Source organism: Oncorhynchus kisutch, linkage group LG3, assembly GCF_002021735.2.
Source record: "Oncorhynchus kisutch isolate 150728-3 linkage group LG3, Okis_V2, whole genome shotgun sequence".
In the NCBI taxonomy this organism is placed as follows: Eukaryota; Metazoa; Chordata; class Actinopteri; order Salmoniformes; family Salmonidae; genus Oncorhynchus; species Oncorhynchus kisutch.
The window spans coordinates 44479296-44492288 of record NC_034176.2 but is presented as its reverse complement, the minus strand read 5'-3'; the positions used below and the strand labels follow the sequence as shown (position 1 = coordinate 44492288).

General features: G+C 40.8%; 2 long non-coding RNA genes across 2 annotated transcripts; both read left to right on the top strand.

The window, feature by feature from the left end:
• Positions 1–225: 225 nt before the first annotated feature.
• LOC109873477 (uncharacterized) lies at positions 226–824 on the top strand. The gene is made up of 3 exons (XR_002252593.2): positions 226–266; positions 365–480; positions 617–824. It is a non-coding gene; the product is annotated as an uncharacterized LOC109873477 (long non-coding RNA).
• A 210-nt stretch (positions 825–1034) lies between these two features.
• LOC109874050 (uncharacterized) lies at positions 1035–6245 on the top strand. The gene is made up of 6 exons (XR_004205780.1): positions 1035–1374; positions 1684–1779; positions 4073–4167; positions 5373–5511; positions 5972–6003; positions 6163–6245. It is a non-coding gene; the product is annotated as an uncharacterized LOC109874050 (long non-coding RNA).
• The last annotated feature ends 6748 nt before the right edge of the window (positions 6246–12993 follow it).

Below are 12993 nucleotides of genomic sequence, written 5' to 3'. Positions count from 1 at the left end.
GTTCATTGAGGAACCTCCTTAGTTTTTTGGGGGTTCTTGCAGGAACCTATCTGCCCAAATGAAACATTTCAATTTGAGAGGACAGCAGGTGCAGGCACTTAACTGAAAAATGTAAAGGTCTCCTCAATTTAAGGTAAGTTGTGTCCCTTATCTGATCTACATTGATATTGTTTTATGATGATGATACAATCTATCTTTTCATATTTGTGCCAATCTTTCGAAAACAGAAAATGGACACAATTCAATGGATATCAGTCAACAAAGAGGTAAGAATATGCAGGCTATAACAATATGTTAAGGCTAGCTGTATTGCGTGCAGATGACTGAACTGCTCACTTTTGTGTCTGTGTCTGCATGTATTCAGAGGAGGAGGCATACACAGGTATGTCAACTGGTATTGGTATGTTATGTAGATCACATTTACCATCCTGCTCCCTTACCTCCAATGAATATCCCATAGACCTCTTCATTATGGACAAGGTATGTGTATGAAAACCATGATCAAAACAGTTTAGCTTTTTTTAGTCACATTCCCCACAAAAATCAAAGGTATGAATTCTGTCATGTGCATGTTTTGTTAATCATCTGTATAATATTTCTTTTTTTGAATTCACAGACTTCACCCTCTCCCTACCAGACCTCTGAATATAACAGGAAACCTGTTCGATCACCATGCACTGCAAAATCATTCTGGATATGGATGCGGAGAACATCAACCCATCAACATCAACATGCCAGAGGATATACCCATTGGGCTTTGGGCTCTGCTTGGAGTTTACCTCATTTTTTTGGTTAATTGTGCTTTGCTACTAAAATCATAATAAACACTGAGAACTAAAATAATGTGTTATTGTTGTTATTGTTATGCATATTATTATTAATAAATACTACTACTAATAATAATAATAATAACCAGGGTAGTTCAAAAATGTACCCCAAAAGGTTCTTCAAAATGTTCTTCGAGGAGCCATTAAAAAGCGTTCTTCAAAAAACCTCTAGGGGTTCCCCCATAGTTTCAATTTGAAGAACCCCTAAAGGACTCTCCAGGAGCCTTTTATTTTTAGAGTGTAGGCTAGTCCGGCACGCAAGATAGTACATTTTTTGGACTAGGCCGAATTTTAAAAAAGAATTCTGAAGAATTTCTCCTGAAATGCCACTGTAGGCCTAGACAGCACAGCATTGGTTAGGAAGCACAAAAAAAAACACATTTTGATCAGCAATAGCGGCCTTCTTCCATTACACACAGGTGTTCGGAGCATGATAGATAGCTAATTAGCACAGGTGGTCCATCAGTCTTCTGTCTGTCTTCCGTAAACATGCGTTGTAACATGGAGATATGACAGTGTGGGAACACTAACCCCAACGCTATAAAAGGTGTGTATCAATTTAACCTTTTGTTTTTTGAAAATGATTTATCGCTGATATTAAAGATAAGGTCCTTATGCTTCCAAAAAGTTATCGCAAGCGATGCGTGTTCATGATCAGACCGAGCATCGGGGCTCATAGCCCTTTCCTGCAGTCAATGACTGCATTCTTTGGCCTCATGGTTGAAATGTTATTAATATTTTTCATAATTTTATAATTAATAAAGATTATTAAAAACATTTAACAATGTGTGTGAGGTGTATAGTTTTGTTTCAAAATAGATTTGTTTAACAATACCAATAATCACCCTTGATTTAGATCAACGCATTGAAAGGTTAACAAAACTCCCTTGTACGGAAGACGCCAGACTGAGACCCATGATCGCAGGCTAGCTGTCAAGTTGCAGGTCATAAGGTAAAGGGAAACTTTACTTGGAATTTGGAAGTTTTAAATGCTTACATGTTACTTAAATCTTACATAGTGCAACGAAATACTTTGAGGTTATGGACAGAACCGCAATTATTGTACCAACTTTGAATCGTAACCTAATTATAAGGGTGCTCAGTGTCCAACAAATAATGGTCTATTGAATGTGTAGGCAATATTGAATCTAATAATTAAGAACAAGGAATGAGAGGGTACATTACAAGTACAATAGCAGTGCAGTGGATTAGAGCAATTTCGTGTTTTTTTTTGGGGGGGGGGGGGTAAAACAGCTAGACTGAACAAAAATAGAAATGCAACATGTAAAGTGTTGGTCCCATGTTTCATGAGCTGAAATAATAGATCCCAGAAATGTTCCAAATGCACAAAAATATTATTTCTCTCAAATGTTGTGCACAAACTCCAATCCAAAATTAAATCTAGAATCGGCTTCCTTTTTCACAACAAAGCCTCCTTCACTCATGCTGCCAAACATACCCTCGCAAAACTGACCATCCTACCGATCCTTGACTTCGGCGATGTCATTTACAAAATAGCCTCCAACACTCCACTCAGCAAATTGGATACAGTCTATCACAGTGCCATCCGTTTTGTCACCAAAACCCCATATACTACCCACCACTGCGACCTGCATGCTCTTGTTTGCTGGTCCTCACTACATATTCGTCGCCAAACCCACTGGCTCCAGGTCATCTACAAATCTGCTAGGTAAAGCCCTGCCTTATCTCAGCTCACTGGTCACCATAGCAACACCCACCCGTAGCACGCGCTCCAGCAGGTATATTTCACGGGTACACCCCAGGCCAACACCTTCTTTGGCCGCCTTTCCTTTCAGTTCTCTGCTGCCAATGACTGGAACGAATTGCAGAAATTATTGAAGCTGGAGACATATCTCCCTCACTAACTTTAAGCGTCAGGTGTCAGAGCAGCTTACCGATCGCTGCAGCTGTACACAGCCCATCTGTAAATAGCCCATCCAACCAAATATCTACCTCATCCCCATATTTTTTTTGTTTTTCTGCTCTTTTGCACACCAGTATTCTCTACTTGCACATCCTCATCTGCACATATCACTCCAGTGTAAATTGCTATACTGTAATTACTTCACCACTATTGGCCTACTTATTGCCTTACCTCCTTGCACACACTGTATACAGATTTTTCTATTGTGTTATTGACTGTATGTTTGTTTATCCCATGTGTAATTCTGTGTTGTTGTTTTTGTCGCACTGCTTTGCTTTATCTTGGCCAGGTCACAATTGTAAATGAGAACTTGTTCTCAACTGGCCTACCTGGTTAATAAATAAAGGTGAAATAAAATAAATATATACATTCTACTATTACAGCTTTCAAGAGTAAGTTGAAAGCAGGAATGAGTTCCACATTTTTTTTTTTATACAATATTATTTTTTATTATAATTCTTTTTTGGGGGGGGGACACACCCATGCCCACTGTAGGTGCACACCACACCATTTGGGAACCACTGCTCTATAGGGGCGATTCAGGGTCAAACATAACCTAATTTGTACAGCAAATTATACTGAATTGGATTCAGTGCACAGCATAGCCTCTGTTTGACATTTCATCATACGGCTCAGTGAAATTATTATTCTAATTCAATGCATCTTTCACAGAGGGACCTACAGGAAAATAATGGCAGCACCAACATGGCTAAATAAAGCGAAAATGTGTAATTACATGACAAAAATGTATTTTTCATTCTACTTCTCATTTTACATTCATTTTGTTCTTTTTGAGCCATTATTTGTTGATTTTTAATTGTCTCAGAAAGGCCTACAGTTGCAAGTATCTTTGATAGTTTGTTAGTTTGTGCACTGACCAGTGTTTGTCAGTAGCTTTGTTCAACTTGACATTGGAATTACACCAGGGAAATTGGGTTGGAAAGATGATGATCCTAAAATAGTCAATTTAAAATGATTGCAGAGGCAATAACACATTAGTCCAATAAAATACTGTACAGAGGAAGCTGATGAGTATGTGATATCATTTTTTTTTATAGCCTAATGTCCACCCACTGTAATTCTGTTCCTTTCTCTCTCAGTTCACAATGTCAAGACTGAGTGTCTGCAGGCATATAAGATTCATTTTTAGTTTATTCTCCTGTGTGCTGTAAATGCTAACTGACTCCTCTCTTGGCCATTCACATATCTTTCACTGACTTGACTTCACAGTAGAGGGTGATACAGGCATATCCCGCTATCTGTGGATATTGTGTCTTTTTAACTTTTCCTGTGAACTCAGGGCTGAGTTGCAGAGCAAGCTCCACTTAGACCAGGACTATTCCTGTGAGGTGGTGGGGAGCTGGAATACCTGGTACGGGGACCAGGACCAAGCGGGTAAGTAGTGACAGAAACAGTCAATTCAGGTGTCAGTGCAATTTCAAACGAGGCAGTGAAATCTCATGAAACCCTAATCTTAACATTATCCAATGTTTGTTATTTTAATATGTAACCGAAAGTTATCTTATGTTAACCCTGATCTAATATGAATGGTTATCACATACCTTTTCGTGGCGATAGGCGGACCTCTTGTACAATGATGACACTCAACTTTCTCTCTAGTCTAGCTTGGTCTAAATAGTTTGGCCAATGCAACAGTGACACCTGCTGGTTTGTTGTTACAGTGCACCTATGCGGTATTCAGCAGGCTACCCTGCATTGGACGCTTAACCAAATTGAACAATAATCAAGTAGGGGTTAAAATATATTTTAACATGGACAAATCATTATATTTGGATAAACCAATATCACAATGTATCATTCAAAATACAAATCAAGTGATATCAAATCTAACTTTTTGTAATAGTATCCTGTCATTGTTTTACAACCTGGACACATACCATAGTAAATTCAAATCCGGGACACTCAAATTAGTTAGATATGTTATGTTTGGTATGGTATGTATTAATTTGTGGATGTCCATCATCGATTTCGTATATGTTATGAATGACAATTTGTATGATATGTTACGAATTACAATTTGCCTGATATGGTTCAAATTGCAAAAGTCGTTCAATATGTTACGAATTTGCAATACATATGATATGTTATCAATTCCAATTTGTTGTGGCTAATGTTAGCTAAGTTAGATAGCTAGGTGGCTAACGTTACTTAGGCTGACGGTTAGGGAAAGGGTTAGTTAACATGCTAAGTAGTTTCAGAATAGCTAAAAAGCAGTAAATAGTTGCTAATTAGCTAAATTGCTAAAGTTGTCCGTGATGAGTTTCGAACACAGAACTTTTGGGTTGCTAGACGTTCGTGTTATACGATCTGTAACCTTATTTCTTATGTAACCATACCAAACTTATCATACTAGAGGGGTTGAGTTAAATGCGGAAGATACATTTGAATACATTCAGTTGGACAACTGACTAGGTGCCCCCCTTTCCCCTAATTTGACTGTCCTGTATTTTCATTGACTATGTTATGTCTAGTCTATAAGACCAGGCAGTGATTTCTGTAAAAAGCATTGTCCGAAGGGCCGAAGTGGCAACTTTGGTAGACTAATTCCTAAATTTCAAACATTATGTAACTGTTTGAAGGAGTATCTGGAGTTCCAGAAGGAGAGGATAAATTGCTGGTCTCACGCAGAACCAGCTTCTCTTAGAGTTCTGTTTCTGGAACGAGCCATCACCCAAACTGGGACAGAACATTTTAAAGATACATTCATACAAACTCAAGGTAAGTCCTGGCATGAACCAAATATACAAAATGAGCTCATACAAACTCAAGGTAAGTCACTACCCTTTGTAATAATGTTTCATTCTATCTAGAACATTAGTCCCTAGTTCCTCCAGAGACATGAAACATGATTATACCCGAGGAGATCCAGAGACATATACAATCTATGGTCATAGAGAACATACCCAAGAAGATAAACATCTATCTTCAAACAAAACCCACAGGTCTGACTTAACTGTGCATGTAATGAGAATGTAGGCCTGCCTCACAGTCCATTGTTTACAGTACTGTGTGTTTGGATTGCAGAGCCTGACTGTCAATGAGTATGGTGTGTGAATCTGATGCTGTTGCATCCAGTGTGTAAAGGCCACAGGTGGTTATGAAGTTCAAATCTCTGTCTGTCTTCATACTTTAGTATCATCATCTCTAATAATGTCATTGTTGTGTGTCTCTTTTTAAGCCTGGAACAATGATCGAATGAGGGAATCACTGGTAAGACTTTGATGAGACCTCAACTACTCTTTGTTTGAAATACAGGTGCAGTTTATCAAAATGCATGTAATTTATGTACACAATACCTAACCAGTAAATGTTTCACTAGAATGTCAAATTTGTCCAATATTAACTGTATTTATGAATAATCTTGCTAAGGTTACGGGCGATCAAATACAGACAGGAGAATGACGAGGCAGTTGGAGGGTTCTTCTCACAGGTAGGAGACCTGTATGAAGTTCATCATCTGTGGGGTGAGTAGGCAGGCTGATGATGGTAGTGGCAATGTATATAATATATCAAATCAATTGAAAAGAAAAGATTGTGCACATAGCTGGACTACTTTTCTTATTTTACTGTAGATGGTTGATGAAGCAATGGACTCACATTTTCTCACATCATTCACATAAAATATGAGAAAAGATGCTGTGCTTTTTCATGACATTGAGTTATCAAAACTACTGACAGAACTAGAAGCACAAGCATTTCGCTACACTCGCATTAACATCTGCTAACCATGTGTATGTGACAAATAAAATTTGATTTGATTTGAGATATGTTCATACTTATCCATGTGTACTAATATCTCTATGTCATTAGTTAATCTCTTCAGTTTATAAAGACCTCCAGTCCAGGGACCAAAAACTTTCTTGCTGAAGGAGGGATAGGATTCTAGTGTGTATTTCACAGGTAGGAGAGAACACACACACACACACCTCACACCTTATTTTTTTATTTCACCTTTAGTTAACCAGGTAGGCTAGTTGAGAACAAGTTCTCATTTACAACTGCGACCTGGCCAAGATAAAGCAAAGACACAAACAACAACACAGAGTTACACATGGAATAAACAAACATACAGTCAATAATACAATGAGAGTCTATATACAGTGTGTGCAAATGAGGTAGGATAAGGGGGGTGAGGCAATAAATCGGCCATAGTGGCGAAATTATTACAGTATGGCAAATTTAACAATGGGGTGATAGATGTGCAGAAGATGAGTGTGCAAGTAGCGGTACTGGGGTGCAAAGGAGCTAAATAAAATATATAAATAACAATATGGTGATGAGGTAGTTGGATGGGCTATTTACAGGTTGGTTATGTACAGGTGCAGTGATCTGTGAGCTGCTCTGACAGCTGGTGCTTAAAGCTAGTGAGGGAGATAGATTTCAACTTCAGTGAATTTAGCATTTAGTTCCAGTCATTGGCAGCAGAGAACTGGAAAGAAAGGTGTCCAAAGGAGGAATTGGCTTTGGGGGTGACCAGTGAAATGTACCTGCTGGAGCGCGTGCTGCGGGTGGGTGCTGCTATGGTGATCAGTGAGCTGAGATAAGGCGGGGCTTTACCTAGCAACGACTTATAGATGACCTGGAGCCAGTGGGTTTGGCGAGGGATATGAAGAGAGTGCCAGCCAACGAGAGTATACAGGTCGCAGTAGTGGGTAGTATATGGGGCTTTGGTGACAAAACGGATGGCACTGTGATAGACTTCATCCAATTTGCTGAGTAGAGTGTTGGAGGCTATTTTGATCGGTAGGATAGTCAGTTTTACTAGGGTATGTTTGGCAGCATGAGTGAAGGATGCTTTGTTGTGAAATAGGAAGCTGAATCTAGATTTCATTTTGGATTGGAGATGCTTAATGTGAGTCCGAAAGGAGAGTTTACAGTCTAACCAGACACCTAGATATTTGTAGTTGTCCACATATGTAGTTGTCCACATACCCACCCGCCCAGTGATGCTGGGCGGGTGGGTAGGTGTGGGCAGCGATCGGTTGAAGAGCATGCATTTAGTTTGGCTTGCATTTAAGAGCAGTTGGAGGCCATGGAAGGAGAGTTGTATGGCATTGAAGCTCGTCTGGAGGTTAGTTAACACCGTGTCCAAAGAAGGGCCAGAAGTATACAGAATGGTGTTGTCTGCGTAGAGGTGGATCAGAGAATCACCAACAGCAAGAGCGACATCATTGATGTATACAGAGAAAAGAGTCGGCCCGAGGAATGAACCCTGTGGCACCCCCATAGAGACTGACAGAGGTCCAGACATCAGGCCCTCCGATTTGACACACTGAACTCTGTCAGAGAAGTAGTTGGTGAACCAGGCTAGGCAGTCATTTGAGAAACCAAGGCTGTTGAGTCTGCCGATAAGAATGTGGGGATTGACAGTCGAAAGCCTTGGCCAGGTTGATAAACACAGCTGCACAGTATTGTCTCTTATCGATGGTGGTTATGATATCGTTTAGGACCTTGAGTGTGGCTGAGGTGCACCCATGACCAGGTATGGTAGGATTCGAAATGGTCGGTGAACTGTCTGTTATCTTGGCTTCCGAAGACCTTAGAAAGGCAGGATAGGATAGATATAGGTCTGTAGCAGTTTGGGTCTAGAGTGTCTCCCTCTTTTGAATAGAGGGATGACCGCGGCAGCTTTCCAATCTTTGGGGATATCAGACGATACGAAAGAGGTTGAACAAGCTAGTAATAGGGGTTGCAACAATTTTGGCGGATAATTTTAGGAAGAGAGGATGCAGATTGTCTAGCCCTGCTGATTTGTAGGGGTCCAGGTTTTGCAGCTCTTTCAGAACATCAGCTATCTGGATTTGGTTGAAGGAGAAATGGGGGAGGCTTGGGCATGTTGCAGTGAGGGGTACAGGGCTGTTGACCGGGGTAGGGGTAGCCAATTGGAAAGCATGGCCAGCCGTAGAAAAATGCTTATTGAAATGATCAATTATCGCAGATTTATCGGTGGTTGTTTCCTAGCATCAGTGTAGTGGGCAGCTGGGAGGAGATGCTCTTATTCTCCATGGACTTTACAGTGTCCCAGAACATTTTGGAGTTAGTACTACAGGATGTAAATTTCTGTTTGAAAAAGCTAGCCTTTCCTTTCCTAACTGCCTGTGTATATTGGTTCCTAACTTCCCTGAAAAGTTGCATATCACAACTATTCGATGCTAATGCAGTACGCCACAGGATGTTTTTGTGCTGGTCAAGGGCAGTCTGGTCTGAACCAAGGGCTATATCTGTTCCTGGTTATACATTTTTGGAATGGGGCATGCTTATTTAAGATGGTGAGGGAAGCACTTTTAAAGAACAATCAGGCGTCTTCTACTGACGGAATGAGGTCAATATCCTTCCAGGATACCCGGGCCAGGTCGATTAGAAAGGCCTGCTCGCTGAAGTGTTTTAGGTAGCATTTGACAGTGATGAGGGGTGGTCGCTTGACCTCAGACCCATTACGGACGCAGGCAATGAGGTAGTGATCACTGAGATCCTGGTTGAAGACAGCAGAGGTGTATTTGGAGGGCAGCTTGGTTAGGATGATATCTATGAGGGTGCCCGTGTTTACGGATTTGGGGTTGTACCTGGTGGGTTCACTGATAATTTGTGTGAGATTGTGCTCAAGCTTAGATTGAAGGATGGCCGGGTGTTAAGCATGTCCCAGTTTAGGTCACCTAGCAGCACAAGCTCTGAAGATAGATGGGGGGCAATAAATTTGCATATGGTGTCCAGGGCACAGCTGGGGGCAGAATGTGGTCTATTCCAAGCGGCAACGGTAAGAGACTTGTTTCTGGAGAGGTGGATTTTTAAAAGTAGAAGCTTAAATTGTTTGGGCACAGACCTGGATAGTAAGACAGAACTCTCCAGGCTATCTCTCCAGTGGATTGTAACTCCACCCCCTTCGGCAGTTCTATCTTGTTGGAAAATGTTATAGTTAGGGATGGAAATTCCAGCGTTTTTGGTGGTCTTCCTAAACCAGGATTCAGTCACGTCTAGGACATCCGGGTTGGCAGAGAGTGCAAGGGCAGTGAATAAAACAAACTTAGGGAGGAGGCTTCTAATGTTAACATGCATGAATCCAAGGCTTTTTCTTTTACAGAAGTCAAAAAATGAGATCGCCTGGGGAATGGGAGTGGAGCTAGGCACTGCAGGGCCTGAATTAACCTCCACATCACCAGATGAACAGAGGAGGAGTAGAGTAAGGGTATGGCTAAAGGCTAAAAGAACTGGTCGTCTAGTACTTTCAGAACAGAGAGTAAAAGGAGCAGATTTCTGGGCACGGTAGAATAGATTCAAGGCATAATATACAGACAGGGGTATGGTAGGATGTGAATACAGTGGGAGTAAGCCTGTGCATAGGGTGACGTTGAAAGAGATATTGTCTCTAGAAATATAATTTAAACCAGGTGATGTCACCGCATGTGTGGGAGGTGGAACTAAAGTGTTAACTAAGGCGTATTGAGCAGGGCTAGAGGCTCTACAGTGAAATAAGGCAATAATTACTAACCAAAACAGCAATGGACAAGGCATATTGACGTTAGGGAGAGGCATGCGTAGCCGAGTGATCATAGGAGTCCAGTGAGTGGCTTCAGGCAGCTAGCGGGCCGGGGCTAGCAGAAGGGCCTTTGAGGGATGTCGCGACGGAAGAAAGTCTGTTGTGGCCCCCTCGTGCTGTTACGTCAGCAGACGGATCAGCAGGGCTCCGTGTGGTAAACCAGGCCAGTTGGCAAAATAGGTATAGTGGCCAAAGATTTTGTCCGATGGGCCTCTTAAGCTAACAGTCCGATGTGCTCTAGACGGCTAGCAGATGGGCATTCAGGGGATGTCGTGATGCAGGAGCCAGTTGAGACCCCCTCGGGCGAATCACGTCGGTAGTCCAGTCGTGATGGGTTTGCCAGTCGGCAAAATAGGTATTGAAGCCCAAAGAGTGGCTGATGGACCTCTACGGCTAGCCGAGAGATGGGCCTTGCAGATGGGCCTAGCAAGGCTAGCTCCAGGCTAATTGGTTCTTGCTTCGGGACAGAGAGTGGCCACTCGGATAGCAGCTAGCTTGCTGCGGTGATCAAGGTGGGGGGAGAAAAAAAAGGTTCAGAGCTTGCGGTAGGAATCCGGAGATATGGAGAAAAATAAGTCTGATTTGCTCTGGTTTGAGTCACGCTGTGCAGACTGGCGAGAGTTGTCCGGGCTAAAGGTAGCTGATGACCGCTAGCAGTGGCTAGCTGACTACTAGCTAGTAGCTAGTTAGCTGGCTAGCTTCTGTTGGAATGACAGGCTTGTGGGCAGTTAGTAAGTTAGTATTAATGTTAGTCATGTAGGGCATACATGTAAATTGCTTCCGTCTGTTAGGATTAGGGTTGCAAAGCTACCGGTAATTTACCAAAGTTGACATGATCTAGGTAATCTAAGGCAGTCTATGGTTACTTTGTATTGTATTTTAATAACTTTTAATAAAATGTATTCATATATAGTATAACAATGTTTATCTGTGTCCATATTGTCCATTCATTTCTAGTAGATAGACCATATGGTTCAAGAGAAAATGGCCTAATTCATGAAAAAAGCATCTAATCAATAATGGCATTATTTTATCTATAACTCTGCCACTAGTTTGGCCCCAAAACATTTACAACAAAGACATACGGACAGAGTAAAATCAATAAAAGTGTATAAAACAAATAAAGGACATTTCATGCTGAAACCCTCATATTAAACACCAGTGATATTCACCAAATTGTGATGTTTTATAGCTTTGTCATTCAACTGTTTTATTTTAAAATCATCTTATTAGATTGCTTTATATACTGTATATATTACATGCGATAAGGCCACAGAGGGCCAGAGGTAATTACAACATATGTGATCATTTGAAGTACGCAAAAAGGCCACTAGATGCCATCTGATAAGATTCCATATATTCCTAGAAAGTTTCCAGTAATATACCCTCCCTTTGCAACCCTAGTTAGAATAGACCAGAAATAAATTCATGCTTCAGATCAGACTGACTGACTGATCATCATTTCAGACCCTTTTATTTCATGATCATGTAATACTTTGTCTTGACATATAGAGTATAGGCTGCAAGTGTCTTGTAAAGACAGATATAGCTTGATGTTAAGTCAAGGGGTATGAATACTTTCTGAAGGCACTGTACACACACACACACACACACACACACACTTTCACACTCACCACATTTGCTGCTGTAGGAGGACGGGCTCATTGTAATGGCTGTAATGGAATAAATGGAACGGAGTCAAACGTGGTTTCCATGTGTTTGATACTATTCCATTCATAACATTCCAGCCATTACGATGAGCCCATTTGAACATGGATTATTAGAGGTTATGTAATATGTTTATATTGATTGTGTTTTGTCTTGTGATTAATTATTTCATGTTCATCTATTGATCAACATTTGTTATGCATATTATTTGACCAGTGAATTTATTAAATATATGGAAACATGCTTTTGCAGTGATGGTATTGCAGACCCTGCCCCAGTATCTGTGCATTGGAGATGTGGATATGAGATGCCTCCTCTCTAATACCCAGGAAGCTCTGATTCAAACTCCCTTTAAACAGCTATGCAAGCTTTATAATGCCAAAATACGTTTGTCACTCACAAAATATGGAGTTTCGCTGAGCAATAATCTTCATTTGCTCCCGTTAAGGCCTGTGTGTACGTCCAAAAAAGGTGTAAATAAAAATGTAGGAGCAACCAAAAAAAATGCCTATTCAGCACTTCCAATCACTCATTGCTGCCACACACAGGTTGGAAGTCTACAACAGCTCAATATACATTGGAAGTGCCAAAAATGCATTTTTTATGGTTGTGTGTGCATTTTTATTTAGACCTTTTTTGGAAATACATCAGAGGTAACTGGAGTAAATGAAAGTTCAGTGAAACTCAATATTTGTTGAGTGAAGAACATATTTTGACATTGTAATGCTTGCAGAGCTGTCGAATGGAGAGCTGTCTAATGGAAGTTTGAATCGGAGCTTCCATCTCACTCATCTCAAACACACAGATACTGGGGCATGCAGACCCGAAGTTGCAAGCACTGTTCACTGTTCTAGAATTGCAAATGTTCTGGGGTTATGGATGTGATAAATAGGCTACTATGAATATCAGATAGGCCTATTTTATATCTGTCACGTTTATTCATTTTATAATATATTAGCTTCCTCTGTAGCTTTAAGACCAGGGGGGCGTGTTATTAT